General features: G+C 44.1%; 1 long non-coding RNA gene across 5 annotated transcripts; it reads right to left on the minus strand.

Annotated features, from left to right (window-relative positions):
• On the minus strand, nt 1-21,015 carry LOC133208194 (uncharacterized). 5 transcript variants are annotated; one of them, XR_009724290.1, is made up of 4 exons: nt 20,864-21,015; nt 2,290-2,392; nt 1,244-1,755; nt 1-348 (listed from the first exon to the last, which is right to left on the minus strand). It is a non-coding gene; the product is annotated as an uncharacterized LOC133208194 (long non-coding RNA). The 5 variants fall into 5 exon arrangements; XR_009724292.1 differs by lacking the exon at nt 20,864-21,015 and having other exon boundaries at nt 1,244-1,379; nt 1,681-1,755; nt 2,290-3,037; XR_009724287.1 differs by lacking the exon at nt 20,864-21,015 and having other exon boundaries at nt 2,290-3,037.
• Nucleotides 21,016-22,375: the final 1,360 nt, after the last annotated feature.

Genomic DNA, 22,375 nt, shown 5'->3' on the forward strand with positions numbered 1-22,375 from the left:
TGCAGGTAAAATGATGCATATTTTATTCAGTCAACAGTTTATACAGACAGCACTGAATTGCTGACTTAAGTCAGTTAAGACAGATTTATGTTGGAGGCTACAGTATAACACACTTCAGTGTGAGTCCTCTGCAAGAGCATCTCTCACATATTCTGTGCAATACTATTGATTTTAGCTGGTGGCAGCAAGAGGCAGGGAAGAGGGTCCCCTTTATGACTGCTTCCAGCTTCTATAGGATAAGCAATCATCCATGCCTTTGTATTCCAGCAGCAGCTCTGTCTTCCCAGTTTATCTTCAACCCTGCCCACAGATGGCCAATGCTGTCACCCTCATCTTACCAATGCAGAACTAGAAGAGAGAAAGGTGGCATTCAGTTACAGAAACTTTAGCATCCAGTGTCATTGGTGTAATTTAAAATGCCCAGGGGTACCTAGGACATGTACATGGGGCAAAAAGATACAACACAGGGCTTAAGAGAGACCTGTGCTCTGTTGGAGCAGTGCCTGGTGATACATCACTATGTTTAGGCAACTGGAACCCCTCTAAGAGACTTGCAGAGTCCCACAGGAAGGATATGGCAGAGCAAACAATAATGTCACTGTCTCCTGAAATGCAGGCCAGCACCTGGAGGATGCAGTGTGCCCGAGACAACACTGACATTAGCTTCATAAGTGCTAGAAACAGGACAAGAAAGGTCTAAAGAAGCCTCTTAGTACTTATCTAGGTGTTCCTGCTCCGGCAGGGGGATTGGACTAGATGATCTTTTGAGGTCCCTTCCAATCTCTAACATACTGTGATACTGTGAAAGTCACAAATGAAGAGGGGAAATACACTCCAGTGAAAAGCCTGTCTTAGTGTATCTATCATGTCCAGAGCTGCATGCAGCTGGTATGGTTACGGACGAGACCAATCCAGTCTTTTCAGACATCCTTGTTTGCTTTATTATGCACCCTGCTGCCATTTCACACACTCTTGATCACTGACAGCCCTGCTGGAGTTCCCACATAAGCCCAAGTGAGGTTACTGGGTGCCGCCTGTCTTCTGTAATGGGCCTCTGTCTACAGGGGCTGGTCCACCCAGCCAATAAAAGCCACTTGGTGTTCTTAGTTCATGGAGCTCTTCCTTTAGGCTTGCTGGAGCAGGACTTCCACTCTTAACTCTTCGTGTGATGGTGATCCCCACAGGAACAGTTATATAAAACTATACTTAAAACTATAAACCAGAATCACAAAATAACTTTTACCTAAAATTGGTGCAGCTTCACACCATGTCCAAGGTTGCCTCCATGCAGGTAACCTTGTTCCCTAGGATTACGTATGGCCGGGCTTGCTTCCTACCTTGTTTTATGTGGGGTTTTTGGTTTGTTTGCTTGTTTCCAGCTGTGAAACACAAATGACTTTATAAACCAGAAGATTTTCTCTCTCCAGCCTTCATAACTTCTGTTAGTTCTCTCACTCCATTCCTTTGTCTCATTCCAGGAGTTGCTGAACTGACTGATGGCTGCTTTGCACAGCACATCCCCACATTTCATCTACTGCATTGCTCCAAAGGAAGTCAATCAGTCTGATAAAGCAATCCTCAGGCAAAGCCACCCAGTGCCTTCAGCACAAGCTGTGACTGGCTCAACTGCAGCTCTTTACTCAGGAATGAAAGAAGGTGGGTCATCACTTCACAGACTACCTTGTACCTCTCCAATGGAATGTCTCTGTGATGCTTCCACGCGCCAGGACTAGAGCCAGGAAGTCCAATAATCCTCTGATTTCACGAGAGAAGCACAAAGAATTAGGAAATACACAATGTGGAACTAGACAAATTGGCACCATCATTTATTAGGCTGCATTGCCTCCTGCAACCCTTTGTTTTGCAGGCTCAACCGCAGAAATAGTGAGCTGCAGAGGGGAAAAGCAACAGAAGCTTTCACCTATGATATATAATCAAGTGGAAGGGCAAGTCATGGAAAGCAGTGAACAGCAAACAGATCTGCTATGAACAGGCAGTTACTCATGTGGTTTGAATTCCAACACCATTACTGAGCACACATCTGCTGCTTTCAGATGACACAGGAGTGCACCCTATGTTCTGATCCTGAGGAAGAGGGAAGGGCATGAAACCTGCTTTGAACACTTCTTCATCCCCTGCCATGAGCTTTCACTTTGCACAGGCAGGTAGCAATGTCCACAAGCTTCATTAGCACCAGGATCTCTGTGCCATGCTTGTAGGGCTAAGAAGCTAAAGCAGAGCTGATCTTAAGTGATCAGCCTGCTAACTGTACCTCTTGTATCATTATACCTGTCTTGCTCATTTTAGATACCAAAGCCTGACTCCCAGCTTAATCCCTCTAGGGTTTGTGGACAATAAGAAGGCATCAATGCTGCTGCTTGGCTCCACTGACCTGGGGGGAAAGGAGCAAAGGAATCGGCTATACCAAGGTGCTGTTTACTCCTACCAAACTGTGCTAAATAAATGGATGGCAGTTATGACTCAGCATGCCTTTGGTGGAGATATAGCTGCAGAGTTAGAGTTTCTACAGCAACCCACTTCCTCATGCATATCATGTTCTCTCTGACACATGCTCCCCAAACTGACTTTTAATCAGACAGTACAGTTAATAGAATGCAAATGAAGTACACCTTCAGCTACGTGATAAATCTCACTTGCTCTTTACTATTCCTGAGTCAAGCAAAAATCCCACTAACTGAGCATTTATCCAGTTGAAGAGTGGAAAGGAAAATGGAGAGAGACTGTTGTAGCTAATATTAGCAGCATATATCATTAGTTTTGCACATACGTTTTTGTCATAACATAATGAAAGTAGTTACTGGAACAGCCACGCGTGAAGAGAGCGTTCTGTTCTTTGCATGAACCTCAAATCTGCATTGCCCAACTTTTATCATCATTACACAGTGTTCATCCCTCCTCCAGCTTATTCTATCCTTAAATCTCAATTTAGAGATGGAGGTTGAAGTGGGCCAGACACTGCCCTGCTCTTACTCTTCAAGCCAAGAGCCATGAGATTACTACCAGTGTTTTTTCATAGTTACTGGAAAAGTACTTTCATTTCCTCTCACAGGAAAGCACGGAATGGATATAGGTTTCATCAAGGAAAAGACCTCCACCCCTGCACTACTCTATACCACTTAAGTAGCTCTTATGATGATCCCAGTATTACTTTTTATAGCTAGACTCCTTGGGCACAGAAAAGGCTAAAGAATTCTGGGCAAATTCATGCTAAAGGTGAATGGAATCTAATTCCTAAATATTAGTTTTCCATTCCCATAACCTCCCCAAACCTGATCCTTTGTGTAAATGTAAACAGAGAATCAGACAACAGCAAAACAATCAGAGACCGAAGAAGGAAAATATCCCCATTTCTGAGTGCTAATACATGGCATATCCAGAGTTTCACAGTCCCAAAGGTGACCTGGAACTCCAGGTTCTAGCAGCTCCTGTCTTCCAACACACTCTTCTGTGCTGGGATCCTGGCCACCTCTGGCAAAGATCATGATCATGCTGCAGTGTTGTGCTCCTGGCTTCCTGGTGAGGATTGAGTACAAAATGATGCCGGGAATAAAGCATCCTGGGGGAAAATAACTCTAGAAACTATTCCATGAATCCATTAGAAACCAACCACCAATGGAATTCATTTACTACCAAGAACCATGAAATGAAACAGGGACTTCCAAGTTCTACATCCCAGTACATAGCAAAGCAATGAAGTTTCCTGCTTTCTCCACATGGCTCCATGCAGTGGAACAATACTACATCCAGACAGCCAGGCTGCTGCCTTACCTCCTGTGCACCCATCCCAGAGACCAATAGCTGGAGGATGTCTGTGACTTGGGAGTGAGCATTATTCCTGTCGGGAAGCCTTAACCCACATGGTGATGCTGTGAGTCTCTTGGAACTCAACCACAGTACATATGTTTATGAGTCACAGGATTTTGGTTTCAATCTGACACTATTTCTGTCACTGCTCCTAGTATCTGTGGCTGCAGGACAGAGGAAAGAGGGGAGGCAAAACACACCCTTTAACTAGCTTCCAGCTTCTTTGTGTATTTCCAGCATTATTTGTTTCTTCTAGTGCATGAAAGCCTCAATTTCCACATCCACAGTAGCCTTTTTAAAGCTAATTCACTCCTGTTGTCCTTTTTCCTATGTCAGCAAACCTGTATGAGCCTCTTTGCACCCTAGAAGGTTGTGGAGCATTGAAGCCTACCCCATTTGACTGAGACTCCACACCAACACCAGCGTTCTGCTGTGTACGACTGAGCAGGAACACTTTGAGCCCCCCCACATACATCACCTGGAAAGGGAGCTGTTTCTAAGCCTCACATGTTCTGTTTGCTCCAGGATACACCTGATGGCAATGCAGAAGGATAGCCACAGGTTTCTGCAGCTGCTTTTCTGGGGAGGATGGAAACTGTTCATTAGGATGAGGAAAATCCTCTGAGCTTGGCCTGTTCTGCAGAATTAAACAGCAGCAATTATAGGCACTGAGAACCTAAGGATGCCTGGGCTGGAAAGATAAGGGCTGGGAGAAAAAATAACTGTGTTCAGGCTGTGTTCACTTCAGTAAAGCCACTGAGAAAGCCAGTGATTTTCTTGTTAATTATTAACAGGGCAAGGGGCCTGAATGATTTCTTTCCAAATCAATGCCAGAAAAGTTAGTGAATGGAGAAAGCGCTGAAATCTGAGTCTAAGCCACCTCCAGGGAGTAGAAAGAGAGTGTCTTGGAAATTCAAGACCTGGACTTCCCACCAAACAAGTACAGAGAGAAGCAATGAGGTTATGAGCATGGGAATACAAGATTTCACTGTTCATTAACACTGAAAAGCTGCAACAAAACTGCTTGGCTCACTTCCCTTAAGGAAGACCATGCTGTTGTCATGAAGGGGCAGCTCCAGCTCAACCTCTTCACTTGGTCCCAGCATGGGACCAAGTAATTCAGGTGGTTTTCTAAGACAGGACCAACATACATAAAGTGAAACAAAACTCTGTTAGAGCCAATTCTTCACATATAGGTGGAACAAAATCCTCCTTTTTACCTTAGGACGCTCCTTCCCAACTCCAATGCAAAGTAAACGAACTTCCATAGCCTTAGAAGGAAAGAGCTTTCCAAGGGTTCTGGTCCCATTTGGACTGGTATGAATCATTCAGCATTCCTATCAGTTCACAATCTGGAACACAGTCCCAATTTCTGTGCTAGCACACAGACCTGCTACTGTGCACCGTAACAACCTTTGCTAGCAGTTGTATTACTCTACAGATCTGAAACCCTCTGCACTAAACAGGCATTTCAGGAAACATCAGGCCTCTCACTGGCATGCAAGAAATACTGGGATCTGATAATAAAATGATCACCTCAGGGCTTCCAGCGACCATTACAACAGAAAAGACTTCTTTTGGGAACCTCACTGCTTTAACTCCTTACTTCCAGGTGAAGCCATTGCTGAATGTGGCCCAACGGGATGAGGAAATGCAACTGAAAGGTAGTGAGAAACATCATGTCAAAGACTCAGGAGCTCACAGAACAGAGAGAGAAGCAGACAGCCAGGAGAAAGATGATCTCCTCATGCAACTGGCTGGGTGTTACCAATAGGACATGCTTAAAGGCTTAGTATTCATTTAGGCAGGGCATCAGCTTTCTCAGTGACTCAGAAAATGCTCCTTTTCAGAAGGAATGAAGAGCATATGGGGATGATACACAAGATTCACAGACAGCAGTAAAGCCTTTAGAAAACAGGGAAGCCTGAAAAGCCTCATGGCTAAAGCAAAGGAGTCAAATGTTACAAGCCCTGAGTCCTACTTCTGGTCAACCCCTGATGCTCAGTGTGACCTTAAAAGATCTTCTTAAACTGCAAGCATTTCTGTATGGTAACCAGATTTTTTCATGCTTAAGAATGTGAGTCCTGGAGATTCAGATCAGCTGTAACAACAGGTATGCTAAAGGAATCCTAATAAATTCCATAGAAGAGGCAAAACCTTGCATTTCTTGCACATGGAAGTTTCCTGCCTTAAGAGGCAGGAGTTGTAGCAGCCTTTCAGAGGATGAACACTGGATTCCCAACCCTTCATTAGGAACAGGAGCACTTGTGGGATGCTGAGGAGTGCCTGGCCCTAATGACAAAATCAGAGATGTCCCTACTGAGCCAGCCCCTGGAGATGCTGACAGCAGTGCCAGGAAACGGATGCTGGAGGAGTAGCTCAGCAATTAGAAACATGAAACATGACTTGGAAGGGCTGGACACTACCTTGGCTAAAACTAAGAAGGAAAAGCAGGTATGCAGCATGACAAGAGAGGCTTTTTCCTGCCTTATCCTTCAGGTAAATGAACCCTGACAATCACTACAGCTCCTTCAGTCAGAGCACCTTTTGAGATGGTCAGATTCACTCCACTGATCTTCCCCCCCAGTTTCTTACATTGTCGCCAGCATCTCATATACCCTGGGATGGATTTAATTCTCCACCCGTCTACTCCATAGTAACAGTCATTTCACAGCAATGCCTAGGGATCCCTCTACATAAAGACACCTGCATTTTCTCTATGTTCTGTATTACAACCACTTTTGCACGGCAATGCTATAAAATGTCCCACACCATAGCCATGTAACTCCTTTCCAGCCCTGGGGAATACTTCTCTCTCTCCTACACCTGAACTATTCTTTATTTAATGTCATTGGAGAAGTTTTAAATCTGTACGGCAGCAGCCATGTGGCTGTCTGCTGCCTCTTCTGCAATCAGTGTTAACAGCCACAGGATGTTAAACTCACAGATGTCTCAGAATTTATTAACTGAATCTCTGATTCCTTCTAAAGAAATACAAGTTTCCAGTGACATTTTGTCCTGATGCTGCCAAGGGCTTGTGTGATCCACAAAACCTGGGTGATATTCCCTTTCCTGTCTGCAGGCATTAGACCACAGAGTTCAAACTCTTGACTTCAGATCTCTCTGCTCAGAATGACTCAGGCACTGAATTCCAAAAGGAGAATTGGGCTTTGGAGGAAGTTCATCAGGCAGAAATAACTGCTCCATTTTTCTTTACTCCTTCTCATTCTTATTCTCCCAGCCTAGGGAAAGGGGAATAAAACCATGGTCTGATTGCTTAAATACAGTGAGACTGCTGCACAAACAGGAAAGGGCTGTGCTTTTTCTAGGTATTAACTCATGACAGCACAGTGAAGCGTTGCCAATGTGTGCTGCTGCCCAAAAGAGCTAATGTGGATTGCTGAGGGTGAGCAGGATTCTTCTGTGCTGGACCAAGTTCCTGTGGGGCTATTGAAATGCACACACAAAGGAAGCAGGAAGCACCTCAGATGAATCTGGCCTTTGGGGTTTCAGTCTGTTGCCAGGGCAGGGCCATCAGTTTCCCACTCAACTCTGTGCACTTCTCTTGGCCTCTCTCTTCCTAAAACACTGCAAGGTGAGGAGAATAAGACCAGCAAACCTACCACTCTGATGCATATGGTCTGTATTCTAGATGGCCCCCCTTCAGTCCATTTTTGACACCTTGGGCCCTCCTGATAAACACCACTTGTATGTTTGTTACAATGCTCTTTTCCACACTGACTCCACTTCTTTCAACTAGCTGGAGGACAACTAGGAACAAGAAAAGAAGATCCATGGCAAGGTGAAAAAGGCTCATCATAAAGCAGAGGGGGACCCCAAAATGACAAGTCCTGACCCCAATGAGATGAAATGAGCCAGACTTAGAAGATGTTATAAGGAAGCGTCAGTTGTAGCAGAACTTCTCAGGGTACAGGGTCCTTCTGGGTGTAGTTGTGCTACATCACAGCTCTGATAGCATTAGCTATACTTGGAAAGCCACTTGATCATAAAATCACTTAGAAAATCCACAGTTAGACCCGTATCTCTTCAGTGTTAACCTAATGACAAGCAGAAGAGTTCAGTACTTCAGACAAGCAGTCACTAATACAGGCTTTTGTTGCCTTCAAATTGTTATCTGTAATTCATCTTCCACACTCACCCACATATAAAAATGTGTATAATCACCAGGAAGTTATGAGGCTTAAATGATTCATGTTTTATGTAAGGCTTTATGATCCTCAGATAAAGACTGGTTACAAATGCAAAATATTATCACAAATTAAAACTTTATTTCAGTGCCACTATTGACTGCTTTAGTGATGGGTCTGCCAGCGCTTCCCTGACAAACCTCCCCTTAGAAATTCACTTCCCAGAATACAAATACCCAGCTCTACATTATCCAAAACACTAATTTACCCAGCTAAAAAGCCAAGTAGCTAAAGCAATGTGTACAATCGTTAATAAATACTGGCAAGCTTTGCCAATTCCAATTCTAACACGGTGCTCCACAGGGAGAACAAGATACTTGTGCTGCAGAGCAAAGCCACTGAGAAGCTGAAGTGACAGAGGAAAAACTGAGTGCGGGTGTTAGTCGTTTGGAGCTACAAACAAAGACAACCTCCTTCCTTATGCCTTTGCCTAAAGACTAGTTAATGATGGGTGAGGAAGAACTACAACACAGATCTGTGTTCCACGTAGACGAGGCCCATAGTGGTGGTCTTGGCAGTGCTGGGGTAAAGGTGGGACTTGATGATCTTAAAGGTCTTTTCCAACCTTGCTGATTCTATGATTCCATATAAGGGGGCTTAAGTGCCCTGCCAGTCCCACTAAAGAGCCAGGACACTAGATCTCTACCTGCTTTTGACAAAGATTTACCTGTTCACTATAGAGCAGAAACACTTATTTGGCTGAACTCACCTGCTGTAATATCCCACCTTTTCCTACCTCCCAGCAGCCTGCTTGCACAGCTTTGTCTGTTTGAGAAGGCTGAGCTGGCATAAAAGATTAATACAGACCTTTTGAACCTACCCTGTTAACATGGAGTCTGGAGCCTATCTCTTTTTAAACCCTTAAATAACAGCACCAGCTCAGATCTAGTATTTATTCTTCCTCAGGTAGGTTTTGCTTTTTTTCCTACAGCAGATTATAACTACCTCTCTATCAGCTGTGAAAAACCTCAGCTTGGAAACATTTGCCTTTCTGGCTTCCAGGGAATCAATTGTTCATCCAGCTCCGAGATCCAGATTGCTTTGTGTATTATCCACTCAAACTCCACTTGCTTTGAAGTCTGAGGAACTGCATGCTCATTGCAGAGCTCCTGCCACGCTGCTATGGCCAGAAGAAAGGTGATCTGCTGCAGGGACCCCTCTTCTGCTTGCAAAGACAGCTCACAGACCTTTTCATCCACAGTAATGCCAAAGGCTCTCCCTCTGACTATGGAAGGGCAGGTAGATAAACCCAGAAATCAGGTTCACAGGATGCACAGTGTTGCCATGCTGAATACAAAGATTTCTTTCATCTGAGGTTTTCGGTGCCCAAATATTGAACTAAAAATGCAGCATTTCAACAAAAACATGAGCCACAAACGCAAACTGCAGCTATTTCTACGAACAAGCCTCTGTTTCCCTCAAGTAACCAAATCAGCTTGATGATATTCCTGAAGGTCGAATTCCAACCCAATAGAGGAAAGAAACCATGCTGCAGATAACATCAGCTGTCTACTGAGACACCTGGCCAGGTCTTTCCTGCTTTGTTGGCTCAGTATTCCCAGCTGTAGATCTGTCCCAGGAAAGAAAAGCTGGTAAACCTGATTAAAATATACAATATAGTGAATAAATTAAGATTCTTGTTTGTATGTCTGCAAGTTTCCCTCACCTCTCTTGCTACAGACACTGCTGTGCCTGTGTTCTGTGAGCTCTCCAGGCCTGTAGGATGAGGAGCTGTGAGCAGACCTGGAAGCTGAGCATGCTGTAAGAACACAGGGAACAGTAGGGAGGAAAAACCTCATCAGGGGAGTGATTACGCCTCTGAAAAGCCCTGACAACATTAAACTACTAATTAAACCCCCAAATTCCTCATGAAATAAGATGGACAACAGCCAGAGCTCTACTTCTAGCCTCTGCAAACTCACTGTTACAAACTGTACATGTTGCTCCTTCCATCACAGCCTCTGGAGAAGCCAGTGACTGAGGAGCAGCCCTTCACAGAGCAAGAGAGGAGGAGGTCAGGGAAGATGAGCATTTCTCTGTCCTGTGCTCAGCTATCCAACCATTCCACCCATATTTGACAGTTCTGTAGGGGTGGAGGGATCTGCTCTAATAAATCTTATGTAAATTGCCAAGATATGGTTGTTAAATACATATCATCTGATTCATTAGCTGTAGAAAAGCCTGATGACAGTCGAGTCCCCAAAAGGTTGTATTTTAATAGAATACTCTTTAACACGTTCTAATGACTAATACAAATTGAGAGCATCAATAATAAGGCACATTTCCACTTCAATTCACTTCAGCTAATTTATTCTCAACCCTGTCAGGAGATAGGTCAGTGTTGTAGACACCTTGCATAGGTGGAAACAGACGTAAAGGAACTTGTCCAGTGACACAAAAAGCAGCAGTGTCAGTTAAAGAAGAGCACAGAATGTGGCAGTTCCTGATCCCTATCTGATTAAGCCTCATACTTGCTCCAAAATTTGTTTCAAACATGGTTATGCTTCTAAATATACATTGGGTCATTGGCATGGAACGAGAATTTCTTCTCCTCTTTCCCACTAGGTGAAGAAACAAGGAAGAAGGTCTGGAAGATGGTGGTGGTGCAACAGCTGCTCAGGTCAGTGGATGGTGCTCAGAGATGGCCAGTTCAGAAGTGCACAGTAAAAAGAGAAGACAGAACTGTTGGGTGTCCTTTCTATTGTTTTGCAAGGAAAATACATGGCCTGCAGGCCAAAGAATTACTCTAAGCATTAGCAAGGAGGCCTAGAGATGGTTAATCCTTCTGGAAGGTACCAGCCACAAACCTTCTCGTGGCTTAATACCAAAGATGGGATTTCTCCCAAATAAAAAGTCTATTAAAGCTAAATAAGAGGCTTCCAGAAGCCTTTCTTATAAAGCATCCCCAAGGGTCTTATTGAGACACGAGGGCTGCCAGCCTCCAGCTGACAACAGGTACTTGGCCCTTCCTCAGATCTAACAGCTGCAAGCAGGAAGCTGGGCTGCAGAGGCTACTCCTGGACCTGGAGGAGGCAGCCCTGCTGAGCAAGGTCAGGGCTCTCCCCTGCACTGGAAGCACACAGTTGCCATGGCAGAGCTCATGGAGAGTGAAAGCAAAGCTAGAGACAGACAAACAGGTCACAAAAGCGGAGATGGATGCCCTCAGTGCAAACACAGTCTGTGCAGAAAGCCAAGGTGAGAGGCCATCAGGGAATTCCAATTCCAAACAAACCAATGCAGCCATCAGTGCCCTAGGGGCAAAGCAGTATCAGACAGCAGCTGTCTGCAGGTGGTGCTGATGGAGCGGGTATCCCCCTTGCTAAAGATCAGGACACTGCACTCCCCCTGGCTGTAACAGCCATCCCATAGTAATTACAATCAACTGGAATGCTTAGGCCTCTGCTTAGAGGCTGCAAGAGGAGGAGGATCTTCTGGCCCTTCAAACCTTGCTCAGCATTTTATGACTGACTTCTCTTTGACTGAACTCAGATGGTGATGTTCACTATCTGGAGGATAACCTGCCTGAAGCCAATGCCCAGCTGGCTGAGGTGGAGAAGAGCCAAGCTGAAATTAATACCATCAGGCTCCAAGGTACATTCCTTGACAGCTTTGTGCAATGTTACCTTCTCTTCCCCTACATTTCATCCACCTCTGGCCTCCTCTGTGTCCTTTAGGAAATCTGCCCAGTCCTTCACTTCTATGTTCTCTTCAGTCAGATTGAATTAGTTCTGCTCCTACTTCTTTAGGCAGTTTTCCCACAGCCAGAACCAGCCAGCTGAGTTTGGGCGCACAAGGAAGCTCAGAGCAGGCTTAACCAGATTGTCCACATCAAGATTTCTCTCGCCTTGCAAGCAGATGACTTCAACAGGCAGCTGGATGAAGAGCCAAAGGTTCTGGGGAACACAACTGCCTACAGAGGCTGCTGCTGTCATGGGATGTGCAGTGCCAGCTCTTCTGCATGCCATCCAATTCAGAGCAACACATCTCGTGTTGGCTCTCACAAAGGAACACTTCCTTATCCAAATTAATCTCTGGGCCTGTTACCAGCTGATCCTGGAGGTGGGATGATGAGCCTTATGTGGATATGAAGATACAGTGTCTCTGAGGTCAGCAGCAAAGAGCAGAACACACACCTGATTCTCAGTCCACTGCCCATCCACCAAGTCATACAGCAGTTTACCTGCACAGATCACACAAGTTTGGCTCAAAATAACCAGTGTTTCTCTGTCTTGGAAATTTCTGCTTATATCTAAAGAGTATTTCTAGTGCTGCACCTGTATACCAGCAGTCTGGCAAGAATCCTTCCTGTGCCTCAGAACAATCACCAAATGGGTTTACTGTCAGAATGGTTTTGAAACACTGTCTGAGAGAAAACAGTGATGGTGACAAGCCAAGTTCTGTTTTCACTTGTACAAGCTAAATTCAATTCACTGCAGCACAACAAAAAACAGGTACAGAGAACATAAACTTGGCTCCTGACCAGGAAGGGAGTTTGGGCCAGAGATGTTTCTAGTCAAAGAGGGGCATTCCACTTGTGGGGAGTGAGGTCTGTGTATTCCTACTTTCAACAGGACAGATGCACAGGAATGGCTGTGCTGTCTCTAGTCCTGCATTGCTGCTGTAGTGAAGTCTGGCCAACCCCAAGTACGATTTGGATCCAATGATAGAGTATTTGGAGGAAGAGGAAGAAAGCAAAACTGAACTATAGTGCCTGGTCTCTAAACTCAGTGCTGAAATCACGGTCTGGAGGACTAAATGCAGGCCTGATGCCATTTAAAAGATCCAAAAAGCTCAAAGAAACCAAGCTTTCAGGGGGTCTGGGATGGGATCTATGACAGTCTTGTTATTTAGTTTGGCTGCAGCTTATAGATGCGCCCTGTTTAGGAGTCAATTTGGTAAGACAGAAAGAAAGCAAAGGGCTCCAGCCAAGAGACAGAAAATAACACCTGCAATAATAAATAGAGACTGTTGAGCCCTAACACTTGTACACTGACACCAGAAAACCACCACTGATCCTTTCTGATAAAGGCTTGAATTTGCCAGCCTTTCTTTCCTTCCAACAAGGACTTCACTCTTCCAGCAGCCTACAAAAGCCACTTGGCATTTCCTAAGAATAAAGCAAGCCAAACCAGGTTAAAACCTTCAGAATCTGGTCCTTGAGACCTGGTATTATAAGCAAGAAGTTGAGCCAAACTTCATAGCAGTCTTAACAGAGCTAACAAAGGTGCTTTCACATAATAGCAACAAATGTTGAGGCACCTGGAGAGTTTCACTGTGTGTCGGAACAAGTTCAGACAAATGCAATAAGCTACAGCATATCTGCAGGACTTGGTACTGAGACCCAGGGATACTCCTAAGAGAAGGAGGCTCAGACAGTATCCTACCTGAATGGAAGGTAGGGAAGCATCTGTCACCAGTAATAAAAGACTCAAGCTGCAGCCCAGTATGCCATATTTACCAGTGGAGGGAAGAACCAGCCACATCCTAGCAAGGGTTTTATAGTCCCTTTTCTGAGACTGCTGCCAGGTTTTAACCTTTTCACTGGTGAAAAGAGTGATGGTGCTCTAGGAGACGAGGGTTCCTGACTCCTAACACTCCTCATTCCATGAACTGTTCACCAGGATACTTCTGCCCTCCTTCCCTCAGGACAAAGTTGGCTGTGAGGCTCCAAGCAGCAGGGAAAACAGCTGAATCAGTCCAAGGCTGGGTTGCCAACATGGAAAAAACAAAGCAGAGGCTTCAAAATTAAGGACCTCACTGTTGACCTTGAGAAGGCAAGAAATCCAGCTATTCCAGAGTGCATTCAGCACAAGCCTGCCCTTCAAGATCTAAGACCTGGTACTGGAAGCCCTGGGAGTCTAATAACTCAGGTTGACTTTGGACTGGTTCCTTACTTCCTAACATTTTAAGACCTCTCTATTAAACCCCAAGTAATCTGCATGGCCATAAGAAGCATGGCTGAGATTTGTAACATCAAGAGAAAAAGCCCAGCTGAGAGGCACAGCTAATTCCTAGGAGCACACAGCATGCTTCTCATAAGCTCATTAGCTGACTTCCAGAAACAAGAGTAGAGCTAAAGCAAAAGTCTGCCTTTACTGCAAGGCAAAGGATTCATCATCTTTTTAAGGATAATGATATCCTGCTTTGAACTCTGCAGCACCAGTGGGTTGGCCACTGGTTATTAACTGCCACAGTCCAGCACAGCTAAACAACATCTAGTTTAAACACCAACAACGCTCCTTCATTAAGTTAGTATCTCTATTCATGCTAGTGTCAGTGTAAGAGCATGAATAGTAGTGCACCTGTGGGACATCTGAATCAAAATGTCACTTAAAATAGGACAAAAGTTGCTCCAAATCCCCTGAAAGCCCTTGGGCATCTGCCAGGGACTGCAGTCGGCTTCAGAGCAGGTCTCAAGGGCTGATAATCCCACATACAGCATCATGTTACTGGGCTCAAAAAGAGCTGTTTCACCATCGCTTACTTTAATGAAGCAGTTCTTTATTCTACAGTTCCTGTGGTGTACTTGTCACCATGGCACCTGAATGCATGTGCAGATCATAAGGATATGTAGAATACTTGTGATTAAAAGCACCTAGGAAAGAAAAATGTCCCTTTCTTCTTTCCCTTTATGACAGGCAGTTAAACACAGTCTAAAATAGTCTTGAATAACATCTTGTTTGGAACCAAATTGTCTTTGAAATAGAAAGAGTCACAGTAATCAAGCCAGGCGATTCCTAACAGCACATCTGCACAGGGAGTATCTGAAGTGGAAAACATTTGCTCCCCAGCAGCATCATTATAACCACAGGAGCAAGGAGGACTCTCACACTGCTGGGAACTGGGTGATCTTGTTAAATCCCTAATGGTGAGGAAAGAAAGTGCCATCAACATTTTAATCATGCATTCAGAGTGACCAAGAGAAACTCTGCCAGTCATGAGAGTGGCTGCCAGCTTAACTGTGACTGGCTGGCAGGACACACGGAGAAGTGAAGCGTGAAGAAAACTTGTATCCAGTGAATGCTTGGCTTTATCTTTCCAGGCCAATGCTGCATGTGCCTTCCTGGACAAGAAGCAGCAGAGAGCCTTTGGTAAGATGCTAGCAGAATGGCAACAAAAAAGCAAAGAGCTATAGGAAGAAAGGGACAGTTCCTAGAAGGAATGTACACAAGTGAAATCTGGAGTTTAGGATTGCCTATGAAGAATCCTTGGAGCACAGGGAACCTATGAAGAACAACAAAGCCCTTCAGGGTAAGTCCTGGTTTGCTGTCTGCAAATTACAAGCCACTTAATTCCTACTGAATGATCTCTTGTGGTGTCTTCCAGCACCAATCTCACTTGTATTCCCAGCAGTGCTTTCATTCTCTGGGGACATATATTTGATGCATTTACAGTCTCAGGATAGATTCCACTCTTGGGACAGAGTTTGCATTAACAAACATGCCACCTCTTATCAGATCATCCAAGATTGTAACCAGCCCCAGTGTAGTGCTGCCAGGGAACCAACTCTAGGAGTAACATTCAGGATCCAGGTCCCTTCTGAACCCACAAAACACAATGGCATCTTGCTCGTACTGACTGTTATACCAGGAGGTCACCACTCCAGACTGGGTCATGATCTCCACTAAAGCACCACGTAAGGAAATTCTGGACCTGTTACAGCACTAGACTTAAATCAGATGCAGGCTACAGTCCCAGTTCTGGTGACCAGCATTCCCTCTGATTCTGAGCAATTCCCTTAGGGGATTAGTAGCAACGGCCAGATTTACCGTGGGAAGACATTCCCTTTAACCTCAGAGGGGAGGATGAGGCATCTCCTGGAATCAGTCAGAGCATCAATTAAACTGCTCCTCAGAGTCTCCCTCTTTGCATCACTTCTCCCCCACTGCTGGCATTGGGAGACCAACTCCTTTGGCTCCTTTTATTTTATTTATATGTTTTTAAAAAACACTTCCATAAATTAAAAAAATTGATCTGTTACAGGAGGCTGGAAAATAATACTGCAAATGTTTAGAAGATGCTACAAGCCTGTGCCCTTGTGGCCAACAGCAATGGACTCTCTGGCACAGCCCCAGTGTTTTCTGGGCTTTCTCCCCCAACCCTTCACTCTGCCCTACATCAGGTGGCAGAGAGCCCCATGCTGCTGGAGAGAGATGATGTGGTGCCCTGTTCTCACTTTGTTAGAGCAACCAACTGAAAGGGGGAAGAGAGGAAGGCTGGATAAAGGGTGGAAAAGAATTCTCTTGATTTAACAGGCTTCATTCTTCCACCTCCATGAACACATGCAGCCAGCAGGGCTCATTCACAAATCCAGGATAATACTTAGCAAAGAAAGAAAAGGGCAGCAGATGAAAAGTGACTGGAAGCATGTCATGCCATTTCCAGTCAAAGAATCTGTCTGGGGCACTTGGTAAAGTTCATAGTCCTGAAATAAACTTATCACATGAAATATCCATTTGCGTCCCTAAAGGAAATTAAGGCTCTAATCAATCAGCTGGAAGAGGGAGGAAAGAGCATTCAGGAGCTGCAAAAGACACTGGAGACGGACAAGGATGAACTGCAGGTGCCACTGGAGGGAAATTCCCTGGAGGTACCAATGCTACAGATGTGAGCGCTGAATGCCAGCATGGTGCCTGCTGCCCACATTCCATCAGATGGATTTGGGGTGAATAACCCCACAAAAGGCATTTGTTCACTGTTCTGTTGCACCCTTCCTTGCGAGCCAAAGTAAACTGATTTCCATTCAGCTTAAAGCAGCTCAGGTTAAAGCTGAGGACACGAGAAGGAAGGATTTGAAACCACCATGTATAGCAATGGTATGACATTAAGCCACAGGCCAAGACTGCAGCACAGAGGAAAGTTTTATAATCATTAAGGGGAATGACCCCTTGGACCAGATTGTCTGGAGGTGGTAGAGTCTCCACTATTGGAAGTTAAGCACAGTTTGGTAACACGTTATCTAATGGGACTGGTTTAGCAGGAGGTCAGCCAGATTTTAGTTAAGATGACTTCCTGAAATCTCTCCTGGCCTTACCTTTTAAACGAAGGCCACATAAATGGCTTGGTGCAAAATCCTACCTCAGTTTTAAACAAGCTTGAAAACTTCCTGTAGTTTTATTACTTGGTGGGCAATAATTTGATACAAAGGCTGGATCAGCCTCAACAGAACAGAATGCTGGACCATATGCTTCACTGGACGCTGCAGAAATAATCACCAGCATGCAGCTGAGTCTCTGCAGGAGAGTCTGGAGATAGAAGTGAAGTCCTGAAGCTCTGTAACTCAAGAAGATGGACACTGACCTGACCAGCAGTGAAATGCAAGTGAATTGTGCCAACAGGAACAACAGACAACTTGTCAGGACACTGCATAAACTGCAACAGCATGTTCAAGGTAAACTAGAGAGGGTGGAAGCAGGTCCCTGGGTGGAAAAGCATACCATGTCTATTTGATAGCACCAGCAACAAAACAGCAGATTAGGTACTTGTGTAGAGAGACATCTTGAACAAATGGAGAATTTCTATTCAAAAGCCCTGGTTCTCCCCCTCATACCAACTTCAATCTGCATTAGTTCCAACAAAGCTCATACAAAATAAGCATTACTATCAGCTCTTGTCAAACCAGAAACCCAAGGAACTATTCACATGTAATTACAACAAAGCTCTGCTTTTAAGTTGTAACTGCTGTTTTAACAGGATAGCCTAGAAATGGACTAGAAACTAACAGAAATATAAAACTAAGGAGCTTCCTTCGGCTCTTCAGTTCTAAAATAAAGCTAAGTACATCAGTAAAAGGCTAGTCTCTTTGTTGGAATAAAGTGATACAACTACTGCCAAGAATCCAATTTTAGTAACTTAAATAATAGCAAAGATTCTTTCTAACTATACACACGTGTATATATATATATGCATACACACACTCAAACATAACTTGTCCTCAGTTACGTCAGTCTCAGTCAGAAGTAATCCTCTTGAAGTCAGGGTGGCTACAATGATAGGACACAGGCACACATACAACTGGGATCCTGTGCTGTGGGGTTTAGTTGTGTGGTTTGCTTTTTGGTTTTAATCTGGCATCACCTTATAGAATAGCTTTGCAGAAACCTCTCTTATTTTTCAGCTTCCTCTCCCTTCCTTATCTGCATTCATCTTTCATCTGCTTTTTCAGGTCCAAATGGATGAGGATTCTCGGCAGCATGAGGAGCTGCAGGAGCACCATGTGCCACCTCCACCTGCACCCTCCCAAACCCCAAAAGCAGGCATTGATCAGGGAGAAAACAATGTCCATGCAGAGAGAGAGCAGAACTATTGAAGCAACACCTATCTCTGAGTTATGTCCATGTGCTTCAATGTTAAACCTTAACTCTGGGTGACAAGTGCAGGTTTAGGCCAACAACGGCTAAATACAACAGTCATCTGTAAGACAGGTCGGGTGACTACAGAACACAGAGTTCAATCTTTACAGATACTACACTGGCAGCAGGACTTTTTTAAATAACCACCTTGGCCCAGCTTTGCTCCTGGCAAGGTCTGTGAAAAGACTTTGAGCAAATTCAGTGAAAGAGCTAAGACAGAGCTGAGCACTTTTGAGAAACCCACCTCAGAAGAGGCAGTGCAAAATTCTGCCCCCATTGAAACTACCATTTTACTGGTTGTTTCCATGGCGCTCAGATCCCTTCCATAAACTGTAGCCCACAGTGAGCTCCATCTTAGGGAAGTTTTAAGCCTCCTTGTGTTACAGATTGCAGTATGAAATACCATACCTGCCATTTCATTTTGTGCATAAAGAAGCTACTTTCACATTCACCATTACAGTCTGCAGTTCTTTTCCGTAAAGACCACACATGCTGACATTTCCAAGGAGAAGAGTGTAACTTCTGGAAAGGACTGATAATACAAGCAGCATTTCTCAGCTGCAATTATGGGACATCAGTTACAAGAACTGAGCTGTAAATGTGACTTTTATTCAAATAGGTTTAAAATCACACAACCAATACATTCACTTCCAATTGACTGATGGTAAAGGGATGCATTTTCAGCAGGTGAACTGCCATCTCCATACCAAATTTGGGGTTTAAAACTTATTTGTTATACAAAACCTATATAGCAGAGAACTTGTGCGGTATTCCGGAACACAACGCACATTTACATGATGATGTTTTGCTGAAAAGCAGTTCGTGTAGCTCAAATGCAGTTTTTCCCCTATTAAAGCTTCTGTAGTTCTGTTTCCTTAGAGTATGTTTTTTGCATTATTAGTTTTACAGCAGCAACAACAACATTCTCCAATGATTCATATCAGCAAACAGTAAGCACTAAATGAGCTGTAAGGGTCATATTTTCCCATGAGATAAAAAGAACCATACATACCATGAACAGTGGAGCAGAGACCATGTTTGTTGAGATGCAATCAAATGCAGTTCCAGTTGGGTCTAAAGCCAGCTGCTGCTATAGCAGCATGACTTTGGAATAATATTGGTATATAAACTCCATACAAACAGAAACTCAGGGAATCAGACTCAAGGCCTTCATAAATAACAGGGTCTATTTTTGCCTCTGAGGCGTATCATCATTTTAGCTCTCATTTAGTGTGCAAGTAAATACACGGGTCCTAATGTTCCCCATCGCAGATCGAGATGGGCTGAATCCCACTTGGTTTAATAGTGTGCAATTTTAGACAGAAAAAACAAACTCTGCAGAAAACTAATGCAAAAATCATCTCTTCTGAGAGCCAAACAGGAGAGCTGAGCAGATAAAATATTCTGGGTATCTAAGGCTTCTTTCTGCCCTCTAGAATCAGTCTGCCTACTGTTAAATGGAAGCTGGAGGCTGACCTTCACCACGCTACTAATGAGCATAGGGAATTCATCAATGAGTATGGAGAGGTTGATAAGAGAGCAAAGCAGGCTGTAGCTGATGCAAGTCACCTCCCCACCTTTCTGCCCTTTATGTTGTGGATGGAAACCTTAAGGTATATATTCCATTATTTCTCTCCAGTGCTGATTTCAAAGCACAACTTTTTAGCACTTGCATTGCTTTTTATGATCCTGAAAAGCAGAATGCATGTTAGCTCACTGACTGCAGCCTGGCAAAATTAATCCACAAAGAAGAAATCCGCTTCCTCTCTGCCTCCCTGGTAATCTACATCACAGATGGCACCCTGAGGAATTCCTCCATTTCCTCTTGATTTGTCCTTTCTTTCACTTATTACACAACTCCACTCATCACACCGATCAGGCCTCCAACAAAGAGTAGGCTGGCTTCCCTCTCTAGCTAGTCAATGGCATTCATAATTGGCACAGAGGGGAGAAAAGTTGCCAGGACTGAGCAGATTGCTCCTTTGGCACTGTGCTGACAACTGGCACTTCAGAAATATCACAGCTAGCTGTGGATTTAATGCAGAGCACTTCCCCCCAGACTAAGGCTGAGCCTTCTGCCACCTTCGGGCTTTCAGCTACTGCATGTTCAGACAATATCTTCACCTTCCCTCTCCAGCACATGCTCAGCCACCCTCTTTCCACTGAAGGGTAGAAATCAGAACTAAAGCTAATGAATTAATAATAGGTGGGGTTAACACCTTTGACTAGTCCAGTGGTACTACACAAGCATACCACCACCTGGTTTACGGTCTGATCCCGATGCGTTCAAGTCAGCTAGTATTACTCCCACTGATTTCAGTGCATTGTGGATCCAGTCTTTAGAAAAGCAGTTTATGAGACACAGAAAAATTAAAGCTATGGCAAAATTTCTCAGAAGGCAACATACAGATATGGGGTCTGTGTATCCTAGCTGTCAAGGATCTGTATAAATAGCTGTGCTGTCAATCTGTTTCATACCTTCCTCACAGGCATCCTGTGTGGCTGAAGATCTGTCAGGAGCAGGATTATTATGTGCACCTGGAAAAGATTAAGAGCTATTAAAATGCAATAAAAGACCCAGAAGTCAAGATGGAAGAGGCTGAACAGTTAGCCCTGAAAAGAGAAAAACCCACCATCATAAAAACTCCAGGGTAAGAAAAACATGTACAAAGATCATGAAATGAAACATCATTCCAACAGTGTAGCTGTGAAACATTTCCCTGCACATGAGCTTCCGCATTCAGCGTAAATACCTGGAAACGAACATTTTCATTCACCAACCAACATGTCCCAGAGGGAATGCACCAATTTAAGGAAATCCAGACAAGGCAGAAAAGATGTATGTAGGACACTCCCTACCCACTGGAACATGAGATAACTTCAGCACTTTGCACCCCATGCACAACTCATTAATCAGAATCTTTACAGTGCTTGAGTAGAGCAATAAGAAGCAGGTGGTAGCAGCAGCTGATCTACACCCATGAAGGGGAATTCACAAGGTGTAGTGTTATCAGCAGCATGACTTGTCATTTAGTATTCAACTGCAACAAAACTCCAGAGCACGAGTTGCTTCAAATTCCTGGGGTAGATAGTGGAAGGTGTGCCTGCCTGTGGCAGTGGGGATGGAATCAGATGAGCTTTAAGTCCCTTTCAACCCAAACCAATGTGGGATTCTATGATCATTGATGAAAACTGCAGTTACCTGTTTGTATATAGAAAAGCCTGCCTGCAAAACCCCTCCTTTTTGACTAGCTGCTATCCATCTCTATGCATTTACTGCATGAAGATATATCCCACCTCTATTTTGGTTTTATATATCATAAGATCTGACTGCACCCAAACTACTTTCACTCACGTCAATTCAGTCATGCTTTGGAAGCCTTAATCTCAAAAACACTGGCATCCTTTTGGATTAGCACAGCATAATTGTATCAGCAATACACCAGGAACAACAGTGGAAAATTCTCCAGCAAGCTTCACTGGAGACAGGACCTGAGCTTGTAATGCTTCAAAGCTCTGCAGTGTTCCTCATTTAGATACTTTCATTCCATCTGGTGGAAATCATTTTGTAAACATAAAACCATACTTAAACATCATTGCATTCCCATTACGTAACTTTACTTGGCCCAGTTGTGTATCTTTAATCTCTGCAGCTGATCTAGTTTTATCATTCAGCCAATAAGGGCTGCAGTGATTACATATCTCTCCATTCCAGCCATGGTAACACCGATTTAGGAGCCCACCAACTCCAGCCTTCTTCCCAAATGCAAAATCTTACATTGCACTTTGCCATTCCAGCAAATATTTGTCTGATCCATTCTTAACCCCCTCTAAGAGCAGCCCTACACCCTGTCAAGTCAGTCCGACACAGGGCTTAATGACTTCAAAGGAATTGCTGAGATGTTTTTTCACTGTAACCTAGATCTGCCTTGCTGTTATCTTAGCTTCTGACTTCTCGCCCTACCCGCAGTGGACATAAGAGTACAAATT

This window comes from Neopsephotus bourkii, unplaced genomic scaffold (assembly GCF_033783945.1).
Source record: "Neopsephotus bourkii isolate Nb327-2 ecotype Australia unplaced genomic scaffold, CSIRO-AGI_Nbou_v1 NB_39, whole genome shotgun sequence".
Classification (NCBI taxonomy): Eukaryota; Metazoa; Chordata; class Aves; order Psittaciformes; family Psittacidae; genus Neopsephotus; species Neopsephotus bourkii.